We start from the raw sequence: 11364 nt of genomic DNA on the forward strand, positions 1-11364 counted from the left end.
ATTGAATGTAGTTTTAAAATTCTAATACTGTAATTAAATTAGCACTGTTTATGCTTTCAGTACTTAAAGTCTGAAATTGCAAGCAATAACTATAAAATAAAGTAATAAATAATGATAATAACTAATTACCACAGAAATGGAATGAAACCATAGTAATAATCACAGCTTTTATTGACAACAGTTTCTTTATAGCACTGCAAATGACTGGGTAATTTTACAAAGATTATTTTTATTAGCAACAAAACTTTGGGTTACACCCATTAAATGCAGCAATCAGGAGAGGGCACTGTCTTACAAGAGCACTATCTGCTTTGTTCCTGTCTTGTAAACCATCCAGGAAGCTGTGCCCATTCACACATTTTGCAACCTGCCTTATAGATCACAGAGGATAAAGCAATTGAAGACTACTATAAATCATTAAATTTGAATATTCTCAGAACAAGTGCATTAATAGAGGAATGATCATCAAACACGCACACACACACACACTTTCACATACACTCTTCCTGTTTATTCCTTCTCATCTACGGCCTATGTTGCATTTTTGAATTCTATGAAACCAAAAGTTAGGATTATAGAAATTTCCTAGAAGCTAGAGAAGTGCAGAACAAAATTGCTTGAATATATGATTTAGATGATACTTGATAAATGAAGGGCTCTACATGATTTCCAGTGAAGGGTTTCTTTGAAGCAAAAACAAAATGTTGGTGGAATTTAAAAGTTAAGTGGATGAAAATTAAATAAAAGTATCATTCCTGGTGGAGTGCATATTTAAACCTATAGAACAAAATAATGCTTCTGGAGAAAAGAAATAGAAGAAATACCTTCATTATCTCAGAGATGGCAATGATTTCTTAAGCAGAATACAAAAAGCACTGACTGTAAAGGAAAAATAGTGGCTAAATTAGATTATGATATATTCAGGAATTTTAAAGTAGTGAAGACAAGGCACATAGTGAGAGATGAAATAATACTGATAGAAGATATGCACAATAAAGGACCTCTCCCCTGTGTGAGACAGTGTGTGTGTGTGTTATATGTTTTCTTATGTGTTTCCTTATATTGTGTATTTTATTTTTTCTTAACTATGTGATATCTTGTTTTATAATTCTTTTTCTTCCACAGATATCTTAAACTTGTATTTTATTTATTTAAAATCTCAAATTTCATTGTTTTATATTCCATGTCTAGTAATTACTATATCTGAGGTATTTTGATATATGCTATCTTTTGTGTCTAATTATCTTTAAAGGAATGATGCTTATATAATTTTGTGGGTATTTTGGACTTTTAATGAAGATCATTTCTTTCAGTGAGGATTATCTTTTACTTCTGAAAGATACTCAAGTCTTTGGAAATCAGAGACAATGTTATATGATGATACATTATGGCATTAAAAATTTTAGCTCCCCCCAAAAAATTCTTGAGATAATTTGTAGCCACAATTTCTCAAAATCATGTTCTGTTTTTTTTTCTTTTTTTTTTCTTTTTACTAACTCCACTGTTTCAGTCTCCTGGAAGTGGGGTTATCATGAGGAAGAAGCGGATTTCTTAAATTTTTTCCAACTTTTGTATCCCTTTGCATTTGCAGCTTACTAAGGATAGGTTTCCCATAATGCGTGGATCTTAAACCTTGACTTTCACCTCCTTTCCCCTGGAGGTCAGTGGCTTAAAGCCTCAGTTTTCTCTGACCTTAAATTTTCCTCAGGGTGTAAGTTAATTAAGAGTTATTTTCTTATCTTTCTCAGATCCTCTCAAATTTAGTTGGCAATTATCTGTTCTCCTTAAGTCTTTAACACTTTTAAGAAATTAGGGGAAAGAGTTTCTGGATTTAAAAACTGTTAGCTGGAAATTTGTTCTGAGTAAACAGGCCACCATTCCCCCAAACAAAGATCTTATAAAGGGTTTATTTGTCATGCATACACCAACAACTAACAATAAATTAAGCAGAAATAATGATAAAATGTAGTTTCAAATTTTCTTTTGGTAGAAATATTCTTTAATGGTAGACTTAAACCCCCTGAATCCTAGCTATAAATTAATCCAAAATGAATAATTATTTTTTAGTTACTCTATTTTTTTAAATTGCACCTTAAGAAAATTCAGGTAAAAGAGTTAGTGTTTAATCACAAGATAGTTAATTTGAGTAATATACTCATTTTATATAAATTAAAATTATTAACTTAATGACACAAAGTAATATGTTTTCCAGGAACCTTGTTATTTAGGTTACATGCACTATAAAGTAATAATAAATGGGAAAGATATACCACTATTTCTTCAACAATTAAGATCTATACTTGATAATAAACCATAATTAGTAAATAATAATAACTAGTTTCAAATTCTAAAGAAAATAAAATCTAGACTTTATTCTTATAACTGAATATGTGCAGGAACATACACACATATACACACAATTTCTTTTTATTTGACAAAATAAAACATTCACATTTTAATTAGTATTTTATGTCCTTGGTTAAAATTAAAAATTAAGATAACAGGCTCTTATTAAAAAACTTAGGCAGTAAAATATCAAACATTCCTCATAGCAATATTTTTTTCTGGTATATCTCCTGGGGCAAGGGAAATGAAAGAAAAAATAAACAAATGGGACTACATGAAACTAAAAAGTTTTTGCATAGCAAAGGAAACCGTCATCAAAATGAAAAAAACATGTTCTGAGTGGGAGAATATATTCACTGATACATCTGATTGGCAGTTAATACTCAATTTTTATAAATTTATAAGAAGTTATAAAACTTTACACCAAAAAAATCCACAAAGAACCCAATAAAAATGGGCAAGGGACCAGAACAGACACCTCTCCAATAAGTACATGCAGATGGCCTATAGACTTATGAAAAGATGCTCAACATCATTAACCATCAAAAATGCAAAGTAAAACCACCAGGAAATATCACCTAATACTGTCAAGATGGCTATCATCACTAAATCAGCAAACAAGTATAAGCTATGATATGGAGAAAAGGGCATTGCATTGTTGGTGGGAATGCAGATTGATGCAGCCTCTGTGGAAAGCAGTGTAGAGTTATTTCAGAAATCACCAGGTGATTTCACTTTTGAGAATATACTCAAAGAAAACCAAAAAACTAACTCAAAAGAAAATATGCACCCCTATGTTCACTGTATCATTATTTATAATAACCAAGATTTGAAAGCAGCTCAAGTATCAATAGATGAGTGCATAAAAAAGCTGTGATAAATTTACACAATAGAATACTACTCAGTCACAAAAAAATAGGAAATCTTACCCTTTTCAACAGCATGGATAGAGACAGAGAACTAAACCAGTTAGAGAAAGACGAGTACCGTACAATTTCACTCATATGTGGGATCTCATGAACGAAATTAGCTAACAAGCAAAATAGTTATAGACCTTAGAAAGCAGGCTGATAGCTGCCTGGGGAGGGAAAGAGGGCATAGGCTAGGTAGTCAGGGATGGAGGGACTGAGCAAGAAATAGAGAAAAAGGAGGAAACCTCATGGAAACAGACAGCAGTGTGGTGATTGCTGAGGAATAAGGAGTATAGGGAGGGAGAGGAGGATATAGGGGTATAAATGGTGATGGACAGAGACTTCACTTGAGGTGATGAACACATAATACAGTGCACTGATGTGTTGTAGAATTGTGCACCCAAAACCTGTATAATTTTGTTAACCAGTATCATACCAATAAACTCAAGAAAAATAAAAAATAAATGAAGAAATAAATTAAAATAAATAAAAACTGATAATAATGACAGCAATAAATAACCCAAATGGAAGTATTGGGAGAGTTATAATTAATGGTGTTTCATTTTTAAAGAAAGTTGAAAAAACTGATAAATGCAAGAGAAACTACATACCTCCCAACCCATTATATGGGAGTTATATTTTATTGGTGGAAATATTAGGGGAAATAATGACAAAGGGAAAGAAACGACTTTCTTTATTGAAGCTCTAATGCACATAAAGTATTTTACAGTACATCTAGGTAAAAATAATAGCACCTACTGAGGTAGTATGTGTTTTAGAGCCCCGGGATTTTTCCTTTTCACAGAAAAAAAAAGGTTGTGAGACAACATGAATTATTTTGGAGGCAACTCTCCTGATCTAAACACAGATCATTTTATTGTTCCTAATTAAATATTTAAAGACTCATCCGTGGTATTCCATTGTGGCTATTACAGGAGGAGAGAATACAAGGCACTCTTTATTGAAACTGAATAATGGACCATTGTTCTTTTTCTTTTTATCTGTTCCTAATACATGCCAGGCATTAGGTGATTCTGGTACTTTTACGAGAATATAAAAAGTTACATTTACCCTTTCTAAACCTCCATTGCCTTGCTTGTCTCAAAAAAAAAAAAAATAGATGGCTGTTTTTAAAATTGCAAATAGGAGAGTATAAAAAAGAAAATTAGAATTACATTGACTCCTTTATCTCAGAATCATTATAAATAAAATAATACATTTTTCTGGGATTGATATATTTATCTATGTACTTTCTCCACAATGGTTAAATTCTCATATGTGGCAGTGCAATACTTCTTGTATGTCTTATGATTACTTGTCATGGGCTCTCTAAAATTGAAAGAATCATTCTTCATTTTATTCTTTCATTAAACTAATATTTATTGAGTTCCTAGCATATGCCAGGAACTGTTATAGTCACTGGGAATGTAGACAAGAGCTAGACAGACAAAAATCTTTGCCATCTGAGCAATTGCATTTCAGCACTTGTGGACAGGGTACAAGGGAGGGGGGCAGAGCACACACGTTTGCATGGCCCTGAGTGTGAGTGCCCATGTAAACTGTGTCCCTTTGGGGCCTTGCTCACATCACCCTGATCCAGACCCTGAATAAGACAAACTCTCTGTGCTCCTGGGTTAGCTGAAATTTCTTAGATATCGTGAGGACAGTACAATCCATAAAATGACATATTGATACATCGGACTTCACTAATTTAAAATATTCTGCTCTTCAAATAAGACAGTTAAAGGAATGATAAGAACAACCTCAACTTGGATGATAATGTTTGCATATAATGTGTCTCATAAGTGGCATTAAAGTACTCTCAAAACTCAATAATTAAAAATAGGTAGAAAGGGTTTAAACAGACACTTTACCAAAAAGACATAGTGATGACAAGAACAGTAAACACTGCTCCATATTAATAACATTAGAGGAATAGAAGTTAAGCCACAATGAAATACAACTATACACTTAAAAGAACAGCTATGGTGAAAATGATTGACTCTACTAATTATTGTCAAGATGTGTAGACACTAAGATTTTCATACAATGCTAAAGAGAGTTTAAAGTAGCATAACTACTTTAGAAGTGACTGCATGTGATTTTCTTCATGTAAGAGTATTTATTGTATAAGGAACCACCACAAAATAGTGATTTATAACTATATTGCTTAGATTTCATTTCTCACTTCTACATTTTGTTTTCTGTATTTTACATAGCAATGGAACAGAATTGCCCTGACAACTCTCTCCATTAAGGACCTTTAAGATCATCTCAGTCAAGGAATGCCCACCATTACATATTCACATTGCCAGCTCCTTTTCCATAAACAAACCAAGCATATCGAGGTCTGACTTCTGGCATAGTAGTCATATTACATTCAGTGAAGTTTTTTTTTTTCTAAAATAAGAATGTTTCTTTTATCACACCAAGAATTTATTTTTTTCTCTTTCAGTTTTATTGAGATCTAATTGGCATACTTGACTGCTTAAGGTGTAAATCATAATTTGATTTTCATATATTGCAAAATGATTACCATAATAACTTTAGTCAACTTCTACCCCCTCATAGTTACAAAAAAACAAAAAAAGAAAAAATGTCGTTTTTCCTTTGTGCTTAGAACTTTTAGGATCTGCTTTTTCAAGCAACTTTCAAATATACCCCACAGCGGCGTTGACTATGGTGACAGTGTTTGAGGCAGACAGTTCTGGTTTAGGCCTCTGTATGTCTGGGTGACCTTGAATGGCATCATTTGTATGCTTGGTGTTTGGCATGCTGGAGGGTCTAGGGGGCTTGGCCTGCTCTAGGAGTTGTTTCTCTTCCAAATGATCTCTCTCCAATAGCTTTAAATATTATTTTTTTAACATTCAGTTTCCATAATTGTTATCAGCTCTAATCTTAGTACAATATAAATTTCTCTGGCACCTTAAGATTAGCTATTCCACACCACACATCAAAAACTGCAATTTTAGTGTATAGATATTGGCACTTTTATTTCTATTTTCCATGTGTTTGAAACTTGCTTTTATACTTTCCATCTCTATTATTTTCTGTGAAGCAAAGCATTGCTCAACTAGGTTTTCCAGCTCAATAATTTATTTTTGGTTTTGTCACATTTTTGAGTTATTTACAATATATCTTTTAATACTTTGTTTCCATGTGACTGTCCATATTTGTAAATACTAACTTCATGCCCTAAAGAGCTTCCTTTCTCCTATTGGAATTCTGTTAGGCATGTCACCTTCTTTTTAATAGTGAGTGTGCTTCTCAATTACCTAATTATTTTCCCATTAGCTCATTTCCCATGATGATATTAGCCACTTTACTGTTAATATGTACCTGAGAAGAGTGGTGGATGCCCAGGTCCCTCCTTATGGCCTTTTGGTGAATTTAAGTTGATGAGTGGCTTAGAGGAGGCAGCCTCAGTGCCACTGCCAGGCCTGCCCCCCTACCTGCAAGGACAGCATACCACATCCTGACTCGTACCCTCAGCCTAGGCACTGCTTTTATTCAAAAGGTTTTTTCTTTCACCATCTCCCGCTGGTATTGCAGAAGATTCTGATCAGGCAGGCACTTATGTTTAGAGATGTGTCTATTTCTCAGTTTGGACACCTGAATCTCCTCTTCCCTGCCTTTTTCCTGCCTTTTTATTTCTTCCCAAGGGCAACCCTTACCTTAAAATTGTTTTTATTGAGATATAGTTGCCATTTAACATTATATATTAATTTCAGATATATAACATAATGATTCTATATTTGTATTTTATGAAATATCACAATACTGTAGTTAACTTCTATCACCTTACATAGTTACAATATTCTTCTCATGATATGAACTTTTAAGATCTACTCAGCAACTTTCAAATATGCAATACAGTATTATAACTATAGTCACCATACTCTACATTACATCCTCATAACATTTATTTTATAACTAGGAAGTTGTACCTTTTGACCACCTTCCAAAATCATTATTAATGTATCATATTTATATACTTCTCTATAGCTTTTGTGTCATCTCCAGAGATGTACTTGGAACAAAAGACTTCTAGCAACCCCAACTATAGTTTACTACTTGACATTTATTAAAAATATACATTGCTGATAGTCTAAGGCACAATAATCTTTATTTCTTATTATCATCACAAGTTAAATAATGATAAATACAAGTTAACAGTATGTCAAATTACATTGGGTTTCCAATTTTACTTATAATCATGATTTTCAAACTTTAGCATGCTTTATAATTACATAGATGATATGCTCAAATACATATGCCTACATTTAATACCAGATTTGTTGTTCCTGAATATCTGGGGTGGAGCCAGATAATTTGCATGCCTGAGAAATTCCCAGGTTCTGCTGCTGCTGGTGTATTGCTGCTATAAAATAATGAGGTGTGTCTTGGATACTTACTTTAGCATAACAGAAAGGCAGCTTTATCTGAGGACAGGGTTTACTTACTGCCAGCCAGGTAACTTTCAAAACTTGTTATTATGGTCTTAGTATTCCCTGAAAGATTTCAAACTGTTTCCACCAACCAGTATTATATATCTACATACAAAAACCTGTACATAAATCCTTCACATAAAAATTCTGTTTGTAGGCACTCCCTGTATTAGATTTCTCCAGAAATAAAGTAAAACATTTTTATATGTTATATATGTATGTGTATATACATATATATGTATGTATATATGTGTGTATGTGTGCATGTGTGTGTGTGGTGTGTATATGTGTATATATATATATATATATATATATATATATATATGAGGGAGAGAGAGAAGGGACAGGTAGAGAGAGACTTTAAGGAATTTTTTTACATGATTTTGGGAGCTGGCAAGTTCAAGATATGCAGGGCTGGCCAACAGGCTAGACATTCTGGCAAGAGTTGCTGTTGCTGTCATGAGTTGAAGGTAGTCTAGGGGGCAGAATTCTTTCCTCCTAGGGGGACCTCAGTATTTGTAAGGTCTTTGGATGAAGCCTACCCACTTTACTCAGGATAATCTGCTTCACTCAAAGTCTACTGATCTAAATGTTGATCACATCTGAAAATCACTTTCACAGCAACATCTAGGCAAGTGTTTGACCCAAAATAGAGTGCCATACCATAGCTTAGTTGGCACATAAAATTCCATTTGACATTGAGTTTGAATTATTCAGTGATGAACTCCAGCAGGAGATCTGAGAGAGAAAACATGGGGTCAGGGAATTAGTTTTTTGGTTTCCTACTGGATTTGTTGTCATAGACTTCAGCCTCCTGCCGTGAACCCCCTGTACAGGACCTTGTGTCTTTTCACTTCCACTAATAACTCTCCTTTCCTCTCACACATTCTGACAGTGGAGGCGTAACTGACTTTTCCTCCCACCTCTTACTATTTTGATGATAGCATGCTACTCTTTATGATTTACCTGAATTCTTCTATTTTTGAACATAGCCCATCTATTAAACTCTCCTCAAATTACCCAATTTGATTATACCCTTTTATCCTTCTACAGCTGAACAAAAAACGGGGCTGGAAATGTGTGGACTGCTCCTGTGAATATTCTAATCTCTTGTAGCAAAACTTTTGATGTTTCTTCCACTTTTGAATAATTTCCTTTTCACTTAGAGACTTCAACTGTTCAAAATAATTTTCAGTTTTATTTTTGAAACCCCTTGTTTTGCAAGGATATTATTTCCCAATTATCCATTGACTGTTAACAACACAAAACAGAATTGATATGTTGAACTACAACAAATACTGAAATTGAGCTATATAATACTATAGAAAATAGAAGATAATCCTCACTATCAAACTGCTTCAATCATACCTGGCTCTGTTGGAAAAAAAAGGAAAAAAAGGCTTCCTTCAGGTCAGCAGTTGGTGCAGTGGGAATATGGTGCTTTTATTCACTTGTTCCCAAAGATACCATTCGACTTTTTTAAATTGTAAATATATTGAATCTTGCCTTGCTTGATAGGATTCGGATAGCCAGCACCACATTGGTACTTTCTTTAAAGATCAGAGGGGCATTCTGTGCTCCTGCTTGCTGCTCTGCGCACTTCTCTCACCATCCCTGCCATGTGACACAGCCTGCCTTCTTGCTCAGTAGCTGGACAGTCAGTGGATAGCATTTTCACAAGACTTTACTAGTGACAGGGACAATAATTTGTGGACTTCCCATAGTGTGGGGTAAAGTTGGCAACATGATACATGAAAGTTACACAGAAGGAGTAATTCTCTATATAAACTTATCCCTTTGAAGACACACAAATTATTTATTGTTTTTCCAAATAAATTGTTTTGAACCAATTCACATAGAGGGTCATAAGAATTTTATGATTATTCACTAAACTGGTTTTAATAATACCTATATAAAATTATGTCTACTGGCTGTAATATAATTTAACAGCAATTATTCTTGTTTCATGTAGTTAGATCTCTTCCAGAGATTAATGATGATCCCTAAGAATTACTCTTATTTGTAAATTTAAATGGTAATCTTTTAATATAAACATAGAATAAATATTCATAACTATGAATTGATTTGCTAAAGATGTCATGACAAAATACAACAGACTATGGCATAAACAACAGAAATGTTTAAGTTCTAAGGAGGCTCATAGTCCAAGATCAAGGTGTAGGCAGATTGTTTTCTCCAAGGCCTCACCGAAGCTTGCAGAGGCTGGCTTCTTGCTGTGTCCTCTGTGTGCTCACATCCTGGTGCCTCTTTGTGTTTCCAAATTCCCTCTCTTAATAAGAACATCAGTTAGAGTGAATTAGGACCAACCAAATCACCTCATTTAATCTTAGTTACTTCATTAAAAACTCTGTTTCCAAAGAGAGTCATATTATGATATACTGGGTATTAGGCCTTCCAACCCATGTTTTAGGGGTGCACCTAATTAGCCCCAAACATTATGTATCGGGGAAAATAAGAATATATGTCAATATATGCTCATTTGTGCAAAAGGAGTGTAAAAAAGATGGAAGAAAAATTAATGGGATATTTCCTACAGGGGTGTAGTAGTAATGAGTGACAATGGAGCATAAAAGAAGGAATAGAGAGATGCCACTTCCCTGAATTACTCTCTCTGTACAATGTTGACACATTTGGGGGAAAATTAATGTTTTAGATAGAGATAAACAGATAGATAGGTAATAGATGATAGATAGATAGACAGACAGGTAAATTTACATACCTAATGGAACCACCCATAATGAAGGGAGGAAAATGTAAAATGAAAGACAAATAGAAATTATCTATAGTTCAAATGACTAATATGTTTGATACACATACTGATGTTCATATGCATTTATTCATCTATATATCTACTCATGGACTCTATTCACTATTCTCTATAGGATTCCTATAACATTAATATAATATTTTTTCTTTTTTTAATCCTCAGCTGAGGATTACTTTATTGATTTTAAAGAGAGAGGAAAAGAGAGAGAGATGAAAATAAATGTTAAAAATATTGATCTGTAGCCCCGGCTGGTGTAGCTCAGTGGATTGAGCATGGGCTGCAAACCAAAGTGTCGCAGGTTCAATTCCCAGTCAGGGTACATGCCTTGGTTGCAGGCCATGACCCCCAGCAACCGCACATTGATGTTTCTCTCTCTCTATCTCCCTCTCTGCCCTCTCTAAAAATAAATAAACAAAATCTTTAAAAAAATACTGATCTGTTGCCTCCTGCATGTGCACCAACTGGAGATAGAACCCAAAATCTAGGTATGCATTTTCACTAGGGATCGAACTTGCAAAATTTTGGTGTATGGGAGAACATTCCAACCAAAGGAGCAACATGGGCAGGACAAGATATTTTTTTATTGGTGTTATATAATTTAACATTCTTGTTTTTCTTATTTCCTGTAAAGATGTTTTTTCAGATCTTAGTTGACTCTTACTTTTGCTTAAAAGCACTTACAGGCTACTATATATTTATGCAAATGAAATTTCTTTTTACTTTTATTATTCTTCCATTATTTTAAGTGTGGCAAATCCTCTCCCTTATGAGGAAAGATGCACATTCAGTAATATTAGTATTTATATATTGGTGCTGATACTCCCTTAAATTATATATATATTTATGTTTCTGTATTTTTATTTTGAACATA

The sequence above is a fragment of the Phyllostomus discolor genome, chromosome 6 (genome assembly GCF_004126475.2).
Source record: "Phyllostomus discolor isolate MPI-MPIP mPhyDis1 chromosome 6, mPhyDis1.pri.v3, whole genome shotgun sequence".
NCBI classification, from domain to species: Eukaryota; Metazoa; Chordata; class Mammalia; order Chiroptera; family Phyllostomidae; genus Phyllostomus; species Phyllostomus discolor.